This window comes from Hyperolius riggenbachi, chromosome 3 (assembly GCF_040937935.1).
Source record: "Hyperolius riggenbachi isolate aHypRig1 chromosome 3, aHypRig1.pri, whole genome shotgun sequence".
In the NCBI taxonomy this organism is placed as follows: Eukaryota; Metazoa; Chordata; class Amphibia; order Anura; family Hyperoliidae; genus Hyperolius; species Hyperolius riggenbachi.
In genome coordinates, this window is record NC_090648.1 from 391,489,738 (window position 1) to 391,505,399 (window position 15,662).

Consider the following 15,662-nt stretch of genomic DNA (forward strand, 5'->3'; position numbering starts at 1 on the left):
GAAAGCATTTGCCAAGAATGTTTTACGGAGGGCAAGTTTTTTTGCCCTTTTTTTAAATTGTTTGAAAATGATAAATGGTTGTATTTTTAAATTGTTTGAAACTTTAGATGATTGTATTTTTAAATTGTTTGAAAGTTTAGATGGTTGTATTTTTAAATTGTTTAAAAGTGTATCCATTCAAGTGCAAGTTATGCACTGACTGCCAGGTATAATGTGCAGTCACAGATGCAGTGAAAGGTATGCAGTGACTGCAAACAGCCGTTTGTGTAGTGACGGCCATGCTGGACTGGTGCGCACCATGACGAGAGTGCAGGTGATGGTGGCTTTTCAGCCCATATGCTCACCCGGCTGATGTAGCTGAATGACAGAACAGTGACTGTCCAGCTGATCAAATTTGGTCTGACCACAATGAAGCAACGACCTTATTATCTTTTGTGTGCAACCCCCACCCGAGACACTCAAATAGCCGGCGATCATTGCTTCATTGTGATGTGCAAGCCCCTTCACCGCGGCAAGGTAATGATCACGAAGGGGGATGGGCACATGTACACGCACCAGAAAAATTAGTGTAGCGGCCGCTGCTAGAAGCGGCCTTAAAAATTCAGAAATCCGCCTAGTGTCCTGGACCCTGTTGGTAGTGGCGGAGAAGGCAGTCAAGCGGCCTGCAGGCAGAGATGCTGTGTGTGGGGACTGACTTTGTCTTCGGTCGTGCAGTAGCCCTCCGTGATCCATTCCTCATTCATTTTGATAAAGGTCAGGTACTGAACACTGTCGTGACTTAGGCGACTTCTCTTCTCAGTAACTATGCCTCCAGCTGCACTGAAGGTCCTTTCTGACAGGACGCTTGCGGCAGGGCAAGAGAGAAGTTGTATAGCAAATTGGGACAGCTCTGGCCACAGGTCAAGCCTGCGCAACCAGTAGTCCAAGGGTTCATCGTCGCTTTTCGCAGAGTCTACATCCACACTCAAGGCCAGGTAGTCGGCTACCTGCCGCTCCAGGCGTTGTTGGAGGGTGGATCCGGAAGGATTATGGCAAAGAGGTGGACTAAAGAACGTCCGCATGTCCGACATCACCCTGAGATCGCTGGAGCGTCCTGTCCTTGCCTGCGTGGACTTGGGAGGAGGAGGGTTACTGCCAGTGGTACCTTGATTGCGTTTTGCAGCCACATCACCCTTAAATGCATTGTAAAGCATCATCGACAGCTTGTTCTGCAAGTGCTGCATCCTTTCCGCCTTATGTTGAGTTGCTAACAGGTCCGCCACTTTGTGCCTGTACCGAGGGTCTAGTAGCGTGGCCACCCAGTACAGGTCATTCGTCTTGAGTTTTTTGATACGGGGGTCCCTCAACAGGCTGGACAACATGAAAGAGGACATCTGCACAAAGCTGGATGCAGACATACTCTCCATCTCCTCTTGCTCTTCCTCAGTGACGGGACGCAACTCCTCTTCCTCCCCCCAGCCACGAACAATACCACGGGAACGTGGAGCAGTAGAAGCCCCCTGTGATGGCTGCCACGGTTGTTCTCCTTCCGCCGCCTCTTCCTCCTCCACAGAAACACCTTCCTCATCATCACCATCATCAGAGTCTGACTCCTCTCCTTCCCCACACGACTCCTCTTCCTCCTCCTCCTCCCCCCTCTGTGCTGCCGCCGGTGTTGTGGAAACATCGGGTTCGTGTGTAAATGGCTCCCACGACTCCTGCTGCCCTAACTCTTCTTGTTCACGCCCCTCCACAGCTTTATCCACCACTCTACGCACGGCACGCTCCAGGAAGTAGGCGTAGGGGATCAAGTCGCTGATGGTGTCCTCATCGCGACTCACCAGTTTGGTCACCTCCTCAAAGGGCTCCATGACCCTGCATGCATTTCGCATCAGTGTCCAGTTGTTGGGCCACAGCATCCCCATCCTCCCAGATTGTGTCCTTGTACTGTAATGATACAGGTACTGGGTGACGGCTTTCTCCTGGTCTAGCAGGCGAGAGAACATCAGCAGGGTGGAATTCCAGCGAGTTGGGCTATCGCAAATCAGGCGTCTCACCAGCAAGTTGATTCTACGCTGAATCTCCGCAAAGCGTGCCATGGCCTTGTAAGAGCGCCTTAAATGCCCACACAAGTTCCTGGCCTGCTTCAGGACGTCCTCTAAGCCTGGGTACTTGGACACAAATCTTTGCACGACCAGATTAAGCACATGTGCCATGCAGGGTATGTGTGTCAGCTTTCCCAAATTCAACGCAGCAATGAGATTGCTGCCGTTGTCACACACCACGTTGCCGATCTCAAGCTTGTGCGGGGTCAGCCATTGCTCCACCTGTTTGTTAAGAGCAGCCAGGAGAGCTGCTCCAGTGTGACTCTCCGCTTTCAGGCAAGACATGTCTAACACTGCATGACACCGTCGCACCTGGCATGCAGCATAGGCCCTGGGGTGCTGGGGCTGTGTAGCTGGAGAGGAGATGGCGGCACCAGCCAAGGAGGAGGAGGAGGAGGATGAAGACAGCGAAGCGGTGATAGCAGGTGGAGAGGAGGTGGCTGGAGGCCTGCCTGCAAGCCGTGGAGGTGTGACAAGTCGGTCCTCTGCGCAGCCACGTACTCCCTGCTTGCTGCCATCGGTCACCAGGTTGACCCAATGGGCTGTGTATGTAATGTAGTGGCCCTGCCCGTGCTTGGCAGACCAGGCATCCGTGGTCAGGTGGACCCTTGACCCAACGCTGTGTGCCAGAGATGACACCACTTGCCTCTCAACTGCACGGTACAGTTTGGGTATGGCCTTTTGTGAAAAATAATTGCGGCCTGGTATCTTCCACTGCGGTGTACCAATGGCCACAAACTTACGGAAAGCCTCCGACTCCACCAGCTTGTATGGTAATAGCTGGCGAGCTAATAGTTCCGCCACGCCAGTTGTCAGACGCCGGGCAAGAGGGTGACTGGCAGACATTTGCTTCTTCCGCTCAAATACTTCCTTCACGGACAGCTGGGTACTGCTGTGGGCAGAGGAGAAGGAACCGCTGAAGGGAAGAGGCGGTGTGGAGGAGGGTGGCTGTGAAGGTGCAAGGGAGAAAGTGGATGAAGACGATGCACCTGAAGGAGGAAGAGGAGAAGGAGGGTGGCTTGTCTTTTGAGGGGTGCTGCTTTTCCTCCGGTGTTCTTGCCATAGCTGTTTGTGCCTTCTCTCCAGGTACCTTCGTAAGGCACTTGTCCCTACGTGAGAGTTGGCCTTTCCACGGCTCAATTTTTGCTGGCAGAGAGAACAGATGGCTTTGCTCCGATCTGAGACACACACGTTAAAAAATTTCCAAACCGCTGAGCCCCTCGGGGCTGATGGCGCTACGGTGGCATCAGCAGCTGACGTTGAAGGGCATGTTGGCTGTCTGGCCATAGCTGGCGATACATGGCGCCGGACGCTGCCCCCAGCTGTTTCTGAGGATGAGCTCCCTCTGCTTCTATCATGGAGTCGTCTCCTCCTAGTCCTCTCTGAATCCTCCTCTGAACTGCCCCCCTAGTCATCTCCTCTGCCGGGCACATATGTGGTATCCGTATAATCGTCATCATAATCCTCCTGGCCAGCTGCGCTTTCCTCAGAAACCTCCTCAACTGCACCAACTTCAGGTGGTCCATCATCCACATCCACACACGTTACGTCCATACTATCGCCACCTAACTCAGACGTAGGAGGTGGTGTACCTGCGCCTTCTTCTTGTTGTTGCAGTAGTGGCTGTGAATCGGTGATTTCACCACCACCACCACCAAATAACTCCTGCGAAGTGTCAAATGCAGCAGATGTGGTGCTTGTTGTAGCGCTGGTGGCTGCGGGAGATGAGGTGTTCTGTGTTAAATACTCAATCACCTTCTCACGATTTTGGGAAGTGATGGCACGTGCCTTCTTCTGAGCACTGTATTTTGGGGCAGGTCCGCACGAAATCACAGCAACACCACCTCGCACAGACCTGCCGGTGCGTGGTGGCCTTCCTCTGGGTCTGCCTCTACCTCTTCCTCTACCTGGTTTGTCCATTTTATCCATCTCGGGGGGATGCTAGGCATATGCAGTGAGCTGGGTTTACTCAACACAACAGGTAGTTATGTGCACTGATGAGGTGAGTAAAGTAAACGCAACAGGTAGTAGGTATATGCAGTGAGCTGGGTTCCCTCAACACAACAGGTACTAGGTATATGCAGTTAGCTGGGTTCACTCAACACAACAGGTAGTAGGTATATGCAGTGAGCTGGGTTCACTCAACAAAACAGGTAGTAGGTATATGCAGTGAGCTGGGTTCACTCAACACAACAGGTAGTTATGTGCAGTGATGAGGTGGGTTAAGTAAACACAACAGGTAGTAGTAGGATGCAGTGAGCTGGGTTCACTCAACACAAAGCTAGGTATATGCAGTGATGAGGTGGGTTAAGTAAACACAACAGGTAGTAGGTATATGCAGTGAGCTGGGTTCACTCAACACAACTGGTAGTAGGTATATGCAGTGAGCTGGGTTCACTCAACACTACAGGTAGTTATGTGCAGTGATGCGGTGGGTTAAGTAAACACAACAGGTAGTAGGTATATGCAGTGAGCTGGGTTCACTCAACACAACAGGTAGTAGGTATATGCAGTGAGCTGGGTTCACTCAACACTACAGGTAGTTATGTGCAGTGATGAGGTGGGTTAAGTAAACACAACAGGTAGTAGGTATATGCAGTGAGCTGGGTTCCCTCAACACAACAGGTACTAGGTATATGCAGTGAGCTGGGTTCACTCAACACAACAGGTAGTAGGTATATGCAGTGAGCTGGGTTCACTCAACAAAACAGGTAGTAGGTATATGCAGTGAGCTGGGTTCACTCAACACAACAGGTAGTTATGTGCAGTGATGAGGTGGGTTAAGTAAACACAACAGGTAGTAGTAGGATGCAGTGAGCTGGGTTCACTCAACACAAAGCTAGGTATATGCAGTGATGAGGTGGGTTAAGTAAACACAACAGGTAGTAGGTATATGCAGTGAGCTGGGTTCACTCAACACAACAGGTAGTAGGTATATGCAGTGAGCTGGGTTCACTCAACACTACAGGTAGTTATGTGCAGTGATGCGGTGGGTTAAGTAAACACAACAGGTAGTAGGTATATGCAGTGAGCTGGGTTTACTCAACACAACAGGTAATAGGTATATGCAGTGAGCTGGGTTCACTCAACACTACAGGTAGTTATGTGCAGTGATGAGGTGGGTTAAGTAAACACAACAGGTAGTAGGTATATGCAGTGAGCTGGGTTTACTCAACACAACAGGTAGTTATGTGCAGTGATGAGGTGGGTTAAGTAAACACAACAGGTAGTAGGTATATGCAGTGAGCTGGGTTCACTCAACACAACAGGTAGTAGGTATATGCAGTGAGCTGGGTTCACTCAACACTACAGGTAGTTATGTGCAGTGATGAGGTGGGTTAAGTAAACACAACAGGTAGTAGGTATATGCAGTGAGCTGGGTTCACTCAACACAACAGGTAGTAGTTATATGCAGTGAGCTGGGTTCACTCAACACTGCAGGTAGTAGGTATATGCAGTGAGCTGGGTTCACTCAACACAACAGGTAGTAGGTATATGCAGTGAGCTGGGTTCACTCAACACAACAGGTAGTAGGTATATGCAGTGTGCTGGGTTTACTCAACACTACAGGTAGTTATGTGCAGTGATGAGGTAGGTTAAGTAAACACAACAGGTAGTAGTAGGATACAGTGAGCTGGGTTTACTCAACACAAAGCTAGGTATATGCAGTGATGAGGTGGGTTAAGTAAACACAACAGGTAGTAGGTATATGCAGTGAGCTGGGTGCACTCAACACAACAGGTAGTTATGTGCAGTGATGAGGTGGGTTAAGTAAACACAACAGGTAGTAGGTATATGCAGTGAGCTGGGTTCGCTGAACACAACAGGTAGTAGGTATATGCAGTGAGCTGGGTTCACTCAACACAACAGGTAGTTGTTATAAACTGTTCTTATCACCTTGCTTCGACACCATCGTCTCACAGACTGTGAGATCACTTGACTCTCCACACCGCAAACAGGATATAGACTTTCTCAGGCTTCTTCAATGTTTACGTTATTTATTCAGGAAACAGGAATACAGATAGATACATTCATCTCCTGGCAAAGCAGACTTCCATGTTGCGTTACAGCTGCTTGAGTATCTTCCTACTGAAGATACCCAGGTCTTCTTGTATCTACTCTATGTTACAGCTAGACTACCTATGTACAGCATACATTATATCAGATTACAGAAAGGAATAACATGCTTAGAGGTCCAAGTCGGCCTTGCGAGCTAGTGCAGAAAGAAGAAGCAGAAGTGAGTTCTCCATTGCTCGCTCCAGAATTAATACCGACTAGGAAAGAGTTAAATATGACATCATCTTCGCCACCCCCTATATCAGTCTATTGGTGGACCCACTCGTGGTGTCATCATACCCGCCTACTCGATTAATAATCAATGAGGCATTTGACATACATGCAGGAATGTGGATATTTACAAAACATGGCTGATGTTTATTGTTCCATGTCCAGGTCAGGGAGACCTGCGGCCTTGTTCAGAACAGCTTCTTGGTATGTTCTAGTTCTGCTGACAGAACTGCAGATTTTCTCTCTACAGAGAAAATCCCCTTAAAGGACAGGTCTGCTCATCAAGCCTTTTTGACTAACTCAGTCCAAATAACTGAGGCCTACTTCAATTATAACAATCCCCCCTAAAAAGGCTTGATCCGCAGATCCCCACTTCTGAACCTAACCCGTACCTGGTTTCTTTTCTTTAGATTTCACTTTTCGATGTTCGTGCTCACACAACTTCTCTGCTCTAGGCGATTACCCCTGGAAGAGAGAGAGCAAGACCTCTTGGTCTTCCTGTAACCAGGCTCTCTGGTGAGGCCCTACTTCTAAATCCCTCTATACCCCATGCTCAGCATTTGCGTCACTTGCGTATCACTCACAAACTTGCATGACCACAGAAAAGTGAAACTCGTTTGTTTGTTACTCGATGGAGCAGTGCCAGGTGCCTTCTAAAAGAGCGCCTTTATACAATCAGCTCCATCACAGGTACTACTAAACCTATACCCGTAACCCTGTATATCCCTTAATTTAAACTATTGGTTCAGGAGATTGTTTATGAGGCACCAATCTCTGAACCAGGTTAATTTGGTTTACGTAATTTTAACACGCAACCTCACCTGGATAATGATGCCTAAAGTTGTCATCCCCATCCAGACGACCAGTGGGTGTAGAAAGAACTTTGGAACTGCAGATGCCCCGTCCGAGTGTCCCTGGAACATCACCGGAACCTTTGTCCACCAGGGCAGACTGGAACTCACCTGCTCATTTTTGTGTTCTACCTCGTTAAGATCACCTGTATCATGGTGAAATCTTACCTCTAACTTAGTGTACTGTTTGTTTAACCTTTGTAACAAAATGTGGTCGTCTTGGATCAAACCCTGTTCCCCTTTGACCCATGTCGGGTTCTCTTTCAGGACGGGAACTACCCGTGAAACTTTGACCTTTAGAGTTCTCTTAACAATTTGAGAAACAACGTCATCCAACCTGGATGACTGGATCCATATGGGATCTCCGCTCCCACAATATGTTCCCCTTGGAAACTCCCCCTTATCGGAACAATTATGAGAATATACCTTGAATGTATCATTAGAACTTATGTTAAAAAACCAAACCTTTCCTTCAGCCACCGGAACTATCGGTTGGGCTTCAGGGTGGATCTTTTGAATGGTAGCCTCGCATTCTGCGTTATTGAGCCTGCAGGCTTCTTCACTAAATTTGACTTGCCCCGGCCAACGCAGGTACTTCTGCAAGAATTGCCCACGAGGACAACTCTACTTGCTTCACCTCCCCGTCTAGCACCAAAAAAGGTTGACCTCTCAGGTCCTGGTGTAAGACACGGGTTGAGGTGGGAACTAAGGAAGTAGCGGTGCCTAAAGGAATGTTGCACCGTTTCCATTTGTTCACCCAAACATCTCGAAGCTGCCATGCAAAAGATCCTTCTCCAGAAAAATTAATATACCTCCCCTTGTCCAATCTCTCGCTGACAAAATATGTCCCCAGCTGTCCTGATTGGACCACTTCCCCCCTTATGTCCTGAGGCACACTATGTACCTGAGGTCGGGAAGACTGTACTCTCTGCAATCGTTCGATTAAGAGTACCTCTTCACTTACCCAATTATCATGAGGATAAGCTGCTGCATATGGACTGTGTAATATCGTCCCCTGTTGTGACCCGTGTGGTGTGGATGGGGTTCCCTGTGTGGGCTTTCCCTCCCCCGGGACCGCTCTCCCCGCCCTCTTTGTCACCTGGAAATGTGGCTTGATCTCGATTTTTACTTCTTGTTTCGAGAACCACCCACCCTCGGCTTTCCAGCCTTTACGTGTGTAAAGTTGTTTCAGAGGCACTCTCTGTTGGTAGCTCCAGAGTGTGATGTTGTCCCCCGCGTCTCTCCGGCAGGAGAATTGACGCCTCCTACTCATTCCTCTCCAATCTGGAACCATCTCACTCTGCATAACCAAGACAAGGTACCCCTGAATCACACACTCCACCTTTTGCATGTACCCATGGTACTGCAATGTACCTTTTAACAAAACTTTGGATCGGTGCATCGATTCTGGGAGTGTGGTATTAAATAGCAGATTTACACTGCCATTCAATTCCCACTGCCCGCACACCTGACCCTTCAGACCTTTCACCCACCTTGTGCCATGAAATTTGTTTTCTCCTGGCACAAGTGCTCTTTTCCTCCGTCCCTGCATGGTCCATCTGTGCCAAGCGGAGGGAGGTGTGAAAGGATTAGTACCTTTGTCACCCAACATTAACATGCTTGGGCCTTGCATTCTCATTAACCCCTTATTGTACATGAGAATGTCCTCTCTTCGTTCTCCTAGGACGGAATGGCAACCTAGGATCACCATCAGCACGGTACTCTTCATTATAAAAGCACCACCTTGGGAAAGAAAAACATTAGCAATTTGCACTATGCTTTGCTCAGACAGTTTTTTTTAGACGTTTTCCGATCTCAGGAACCTCGGTTTTTAGTCTCTTCCCAATTTCAGGAATCTCGTGTTTTAGTCTCTTTCCAATTTCAGGAATCTCGTGTTTTAGTCTCTTTCCAATTTCAGGAATCTCGTGTTTTAGTCTCTTTCCAATTTCAGGAATCTCGTGTTTCTCCAAACTTAGATTGGCATCTGGAACCTTTCGCTTATCCGACTGACATCTCCATCCTTGCTGCCAGCACTGCAGCTGTCTCCATTCCATATTGCCAAACACCTGAAATCGAAATACAAACAAATCAATTCTTATTAATGATTTGGGATTCGCCCTGCGGCTTGTACTCTTTACACTTTAAATTGATCAATATATACCGTAATTGATCTCGTTGCTTTATGGTTCTCATGAACTCTGTTTACTCTTATTGGTAGATTGGAGTTAAACCTCACCCCCCTACCTCAGTACTATCCTTAGTACTTACCTGTTTAAAATATGCTCCCGCGGACTTCACCTTTGGAAGCTCTCACCTCATTGCAGCTCACTCCACATCCCCCCTCATCTGTCCATGCGCGGCCGTCGCATGCACAGATTCCGGATGCCACACCTGTTGCTGCTTTGCAGGTGAGCCTGCAATGCTCTTACTCATTATCGCATTTACTTATCTAGAACTTCATCGCGATACCAGCTCTGCTAGAAGTTCTGTGTGTTGTACCCTCTGATCAATGTTTGCCGTGCCACCACCTAAACTACCAAAAAAACTGGCTGCCTCCCTGTAGGAAGGAGCACTTTGCACTTAAACTACACAGGGTGCAGGGCTAAGCATACCAGCGTCACATGCCTGTATGCAGATCCCTGAATGCCCACTTGGTAGGTAGTCACATGGCAAACACCGTACTGATACACTGTCACTCTGTAAACGGCAATTCTATCATCTGTATAATTGCCCCATGAACTGCTGTCAGTCCTTGTTCTTTGTGCTACAATTGATAGGAGCTTGAAAAAACACATTTGACCAATCAGTGGACGAAAAAAACGCACCGAAAAACAGCCCCAGCCCAGCATAGACCTCTCAGTCAAGCTCTGGCTCTGTCCACGACAAAAACCGGAAAAAAACGTTACCGCTCTGCAGCCGCGGCGACGGAAACCCGGATTGATCAACTCCCTTTTTTCTACCTCCGGCACCCCCCTGATGCACTGTCCCCCCCCTATACTCTATTGGGAACTCATGCTGCACCACCCCTTAAGGTGCCCCACTTACAGGAATAATCCCGTAAGCAGCTCAGTACAGACACTTTCCTGACCTGCACTGCTACGTGTGTCCCTGCACCTAGCTGGGACACTTTTCCTATCGTGCTCCTGCTAATCTTACAGTAATAGCTTGGCGCACGTATCCTGGCATTCCTTTCCATGGACTCAGGGAAAAACTCTGGGAAAATACTTCGAGACCCGAGACACACAGTAGCAGGTCTCTGTATTTCTACCCCTCTTCCTTTCAGCTGCTCTGCCCGGAGCCGCGAGCACAGCCTGACGTGACGTGGATCCCCCAGCCCCTCCTCCCCCCTGCCATGACGTGTGGGGGCCATGACTCTCGGGGGCGGGCCCTCTCCACTGTCGCCATTTTGAGTCCTGGACTGCCAGCTAAGATTGCTGCTCCCATAGCAGCCTCTGGTTCCTATATCTTAGGAGAGAAAACAAACCTCACACAGACCAAACATTTTATGCATAGTTACAAAGCATCTATCCACAATGCAGAGTAAAAAAAAAAAATCATACATTCCTGGATGTCCGTAAAAACCTAAGGAGAAATCCTTGGGACGTGGAAAACTCCCTCTCTCCACAACTCATCTGCAGCTTATCTCAGCCATAACTCAGAACTATTACAGCACTATTACTGAGACGAACAACAGACGAGCTGGCTGAACAACATAACAGATGCAGATATTTACAAGCATGTTAGCAACTCTGACTGGAAACGCGCGGAGGAAAGACAAACAAAAACCTCACCCATTATCTCAGCTGTCCCTATGCGAACTTCCACAGCTACCCAGAGACAAGGGCCACCCAGCTCCCCGAGAAAAAAACTTACTTCTAAGTTTTACAACTGTTCTCTCCTGTCTACTCTGCTACCTCTCCCCCCTGTCCACCACTAACACTGTTGGTTTCCCTCTGCCGCGGGGGACCCCCCCCCCCCCCCCCCCCTTATCTATCATCCTGCCCAGTCTCTGGACAGGGAGAGAAAAACAAAACAAAACCCAGAGAGAGAGAAAACAAAACATCTGCCACACAGGAACATCGAATCCTAAGAAACAATCAAAGCGCATAAACTCTGAAAACACGTTCTGTATTTACATCGGAGCTGCACCTCTCCTCACCCCTCCCTTCACGCACAGGAGAGATGAGAAGCCCGCAGCCTCCACTCTGCAATTAACACAGAATGTACACATTAACACAGATAACGCCATATAACAACGTAAATCAAACTTGCCTGAGAGGACTTCGTACGCCTGCCAATTCGACCAGCTTTTGGCAACTCCACGAAACTGAGTGGATCATCCCTGGAAATACTGAGCGTCATCTCTGTGTACCCACACTGGCTCAGTGGATCGATCTCCAGCGGCAGCTGCCAGCCGGCCTCGGAGCGTTCCAGTCACCTGCGATCCGGGTTAGGCTATGACTGATGTGCACTTACAGCCAAAGTTTAACATCCACGAGTTTCGCCGCTGGTTCCCTCGAATTGCAGCGCTTGTGTGCTCGGCTCCCACACACTCACACCAGCTTATCAGTATCAGCTTGATAAGCTTTACAGTCCGTGTCCGTCTATTCCGCTTGTTTTGCTGTGGAATATCTTGAAACCATTTTCGGCCCCTGGCCTCGACTGCCTGTTTTGCTAGGCAGGGAAGGATTTCGGGCACCACTGTTATAAACTGTTCTTATCACCTTGCTTTGACACCATCGTCTCACAGACTGTGAGATCACTTGACTCTCCACACCGCAAACAGGATATAGACTTTCTCAGGCTTCTTCAATGTTTACGTTATTTATTCAGGAAACAGGAATACAGATAGATACATTCATCTCCTGGCAAAGCAGACTTCCATGTTGCGTTACAGCTGCTTGAGTATCTTCCTACTGAAGATACCCAGGTCTTCTTGTATCTACTCTATGTTACAGCTAGACTACCTATGTACAGCATACATTATATCAGATTACAGAAAGGAATAACATGCTTAGAGGTCCAAGTCGGCCTTGCGAGCTAGTGCAGAAAGAAGAAGCAGAAGTGAGTTCTCCATTGCTCGCTCCAGATTTAATACCGACTAGGAAAGAGTTAAATATGACATCATCTTCGCCACCCCCTATATCAGTCTATTGGTGGACCCACTCGTGGTGTCATCATACCCGCCTACTCGATTAATAATCAATGAGGCATTTGACATACATGCAGGAATGTGGATATTTACAAAACATGGCTGATGTTTATTGTTCCATGTCCAGGTCAGAGAGACCTGCGGCCTTGTTCAGAACAGCTTCTTGGTATGTTCTAGTTCTGCTGACAGAACTGCAGATTTTCTCTCTACAGAGAAAATCCTCTTAAAGGACAGGTCTGCTCATCAAGCCTTTTTGACTAACTCAGTCCAAATAACTGAGGCCTACTTAAATTATAACAGTAGTTATGTGCAGTGATGAGGTGGGTTAAGTAAACACAACAGGTAGTAGGTATATGCAGTGAGCTGGGTTCACTCAACACAACAGGTAGTAGGTATATGCAGTGAGCTGGGTTCACTCAACACAACAGGTAGTAGGTATATGCAGTGAGCTGGGTTCACTCAACACTACAGGTAGTTATGTGCAGTGATGAGGTGGGTTAAGTAAACACAACAAGTAGTAGGTATATGCAGTGAGCTGGGTTCACTCAACACAAAGCTAGGTATATGCAGTGATGAGGTGGGTTAAGTAAACACAACAGGTACTGGGTATATGCAGTACTGGGTAGTACAATGTGCAGCTCCCTGTCACACACACAGGCAGTCAGTCACTGAATGTGCTGGGCTGCTGGCAGTGGCACACACACACTATCAATTAGCAAGGCTGTGCATGCAACAAAAGTGTCAGTTTGACACACAGTAAAAAAAAAGTACAGGATGAGCTCTGACAAGAGCTAGGGTGCTATAAAAGCAATAACAATCAGCCAGGAGCAAACTAAGCAGCCAAGAACCTAACTAATCTGTCCCTAGAAGAACAAGTCTGCAGCAGCTATCCCTTTCCTCTCACTAGCAGGCACACGAGTGAGTGTAATGGCCGCCGGACCCTGCCTTATATAAGGGGGGGTGGGGCTCCAGGGCTTACTGTAGCCTGAATGGCTACAATGTGCCTGCAGTTGGCTGATGGTGTAATGGTTAAGGGCTCTGCCTCTGACACAGTAGACCAGGGTTCGAATCTCGGCTCTGCCTGTTCAGTAAGCCAGCACTAATTCAATAGGAGACCTTTGGCAAGTCTCCCTTACACTGCTACTGCCAATAGAGTGCGCCCTAGTGGCTGCTGCTCTGCTCTGGCGCTTTGAGTCCGCAAGGAGAAAAGCGCAATATAAATGTTATTTGTCTTGTCTTGTCTTGACTGTGATGCAGAGGGTCAAAGTTGACCCTCATAGTGCATTATGGGGCGAATCGAACTTCTGGAAAAGTTCGCCTGGCGCAGGCGAACGCGAACCCCCAATGTTCGCCTGGAACCGTTCGCCGGCGAACCGTTCGCTACATCTCTACCGTTAACATGATAAAAACAATGCTATAAAATAACTAATATTCTCAAGCGTATACACATCTCCCAGAGAGCTGTGAAATATCACCAGTGCCACGACAAAGAATTATAAATAATAATGTGTAATAATTGGGCACTGTGCCACAAACTATGAGAGAGGCGTACACCACCTGAGACAAAAATAATAGTGGTGAATTTAAACCTGTCCTAAACAAAAATCCTCTGCAAATAAAGTGCCTGTGCAAAAGGTATGATAAGATATACATATAAAAATAAAAATATATATATATGGGTGTAGAACCATGACGCGTACCCTCGTGTGCGTCATCACGTAGAGGATGTGAGGTCAGAGAAAGGGCGGAAGTACCACAAGGGTACTACCGCTGAACCACCCGCTGCCCGGCCTCAACGCGTCATACTCGGACTCCTCCTCCTCCTCCTCACTCACACCACTGCCAGCCAGCCACTGCAGCAGCCACCACCGGTACTATTTAACTTTACGCCAACTTTTTTATGGGGAAGCGGGCAGAGGGGGGAGCGCTAGCGGAGGGGGTGGGGGGAATTTCCGACCCCGCCCGCGATCGGGGCATGCTCCCCCCTTATGCCTGCGACCCCATAGGGGGGCCGTATTGCGGCATGTTCGGGTCCCCATTGACTTGCATTGAGTTCGGGGTTCGGGCCGAACATGCCGAACATCTGGCCCATGTTCGGCCTGTTCGGCCCGAACCCGAACATCCAGGTGTTCGCCCAACACTACTTATTGCCAATGTAGTATTTGACATATATATAGGGGTTGTCTTCTCTTTGAATTGAATTCAGTGTTTCATTAGGTCTAACGACCTACTTCCCCTCCCACCTTATATATACATACACATTTTGTGACTGCAACATTTGTTGGCTAATTATGCTTGCTCGTTTTTCTTTTGTTTTCTGATAGTGGTGGGGGGAGCAGCGGCTCGGTCAGAGTGACCATCACCCCCATAAAGCAGGAGGAGCAGGCAGTGGTACATATCCCATAAAATGACAGTGGTGGGGGGAGCAGCAGCTCAGTCAAAGTGACCATCACCCCCATAAGGCAGGAGAAGCAGGCAGTGGTACATATCGCATAAACTGACAGTGGTGGGGGGAGCAGCGGCTCGGTCAGAGTGACCATCAACCCCATAAGGCAGGAGAAGCAGGCAGTGGTACATATCACATAAACTGACAGTGGTGGGGGAGCAGCGGCTCGGTCAGAGTGACCATCGCCCCATAATGCAGGAGAAGCAGGCAGTGGTACATTTCTAAAATCACAAACACTGGTCCACATGACAGACCTGGGGCCCCTGGGCTGTCATGTGGACCAGTGTTTGTGATTTTAAATTTATTTTTTGCAGCTTCTAGGATGCGGTTGACAGGTGAGTGGTTAGGGAGGGGACCGTGTGGGAGACGCCTACACGGGGCGTCCCTGTAAACGACGCAATTCATGATTGCGTCCAACCGAAGCCTCCCACCTGAATGCTAATCTATGTAATTCCTGCTAGGTATGGTACAGCAGGCAAAGGGTGTATGACAGTGCACCTGATTGGCTGACTAGCGTCTGCTGGCCAGATAGAGGCAGGATATTGCTCTGACTGGAAGTTAGCAATTGTGTTTGTTGCAGTGGTACATTTCTGGCAATCGCTTCTCTCGCGATTGCGTTCCTACTTTGTTTCTGCTGTTGTGTGTTCACCGTCGCGGGTTGGCGACTGGATTGGTGCACACACATACATTCTGTCCCTGTGCTCATTCTCATTGGCAATCGCAGCTCTTGCGATTGCGTTCTCATTTGGTTTCTCTCATACAATTCCTATCTGGCATCTTTGGCTGTGCAGAGGATCTGTTCCTCTGCACTCCACGGCTCCATCTGCCGGCAGGAATTCCCC